This window comes from Aythya ferina (assembly GCF_964211825.1).
Source record: "Aythya ferina genome assembly, contig: HAP1_SCAFFOLD_912, whole genome shotgun sequence".
Classification (NCBI taxonomy): Eukaryota; Metazoa; Chordata; class Aves; order Anseriformes; family Anatidae; genus Aythya; species Aythya ferina.
Window position 1 is genome coordinate 17609 of NW_028180889.1, and position 1497 is coordinate 19105.

General features: G+C 48.4%; 1 long non-coding RNA gene across 1 annotated transcript; it reads left to right on the forward strand.

Annotated features, from left to right (window-relative positions):
- Positions 1-421: 421 nt before the first annotated feature.
- Positions 422-1088, forward strand: LOC311429396. Its single transcript, XR_014688244.1, has 2 exons — positions 422-572; positions 704-1088. It is a non-coding gene; the product is annotated as an uncharacterized lncRNA (long non-coding RNA).
- The last annotated feature ends 409 nt before the right edge of the window (positions 1089-1497 follow it).

A 1497-nucleotide genomic window follows, 5' to 3' on the forward strand; every position in this document is an offset into this window, starting at 1 on the left:
GAAACGCAGTATGCAATCTGGGACGTCACAGCCAGAGCTGCCTATGGCAAGGTGAGAGAGGAAAAGATGGAGCAGATGTTCTACTCCTAGTTTTTTCTTTATACGTAAATAAAAGTTTGAGCTAATTCCAGTTGGAAGAGTTCCAATTACTTGCTTGGTCATAATGTCTTTTAATATTGAAAGCTGCAGCAAAAGCATGGGGATTTTTGCTTCTAGAAACACCCTAGTTCTCTTGTCTGCACTATGCATGCTTTTGAGCTAAAACTGATTAAAAAATAAAAAGAAAAATCACACACACACACACAAAAAAAAAAACACACACCACAGATGCTGCTGCTCTCTTCCTACTTCCTTGTGCTTTGCCCCTACCCTTCCCAGGTGATTGGATTTGGGTGCTAGTCGGGGCCAAATGGTATGTGAGTCCCAGGCATCCCCTCAGAGAGCTCATTCTGCTTGGGCTGCTCTTTGGGGTGTTTGTTTTTCCTTCGGTCAGTTGCAGGCTTCTTCAGGTGGATGAGAGTTTATGGACTGATGCGTTTCCAAGTAGCGAGGGGTACGCACATCTTTTTGAGGTAACAGCTAGTAGGATCTGTTAGAATAAACTAATGTAGTATTGATGCCTTTATTGCATGCAGTTCTTTATCAGGTGAGTAACTGTTGCGAGTAACTGAAGTCAATGTTACTTGGTGTGTTTGCTATGCAGTGCCTGTGCGGACTATTGCACGAGACACAGCTTTCTGACATCTGGCCCAGCAACTACTAAATAAGGGGAGGGGAGAAGCTGAAGAACGACCAAAGGACAAAGCCTGGGAGGAAGACTACGAGCCTTCAGTACGAGCGGCCCCCAGAGGGACCACCGGAGACTGATAACGCCTGCACCAGTGGGAGGGTTTGGATTCTGGGAACTAATTAGAATAACCCTGCCTTTTGTAGAAGTAGTAATGAATATGTATTAGCCTAGCAGCATAAAAACCAGCCGCCTGATGTAACTTGTGTGCGTCTTGGTGGAGCAGAGACTCCTGGCGCACCCAGCGCTGCTTGCTTACCTCTATTCCTTTAATAAATCATAAACATTAATTGTAAGCCTATTTGGGACTCGGTCATTTATTACAAGTGGGACCTCCCGATGGGTGGAAGCTGTCGGGATAGCTCGGGATGCTGAGGCGTGGTGCTGCAAGGAGGTTGGTGGTCGGTGGCGCCCTGGGGCAGGCCGAATTGGGAGGGGGCGAGGCGGCGGGTGGTCGGTGGCTTCTGTGGAAAAGGCGCTTGTATGGGGGGGCTGCGCATTCAGAGGAACCTTGACAGGCTGCAGATAGGGGCAGGCAGGAACCTTTTGAAGTTCAGGAGAGGGAAATGCCAAGCCCTACCCCTAGGGAGAAACACCTCTGTTTACCAGCACTGGCTAGCTCGATACTGAATAAGCATTTCTTCATGGAAGGGGTGCTTTGCTATTAGAACAGGCTGCCCGGGGAAGTGGTAAGAGACCGGATCCTTGAA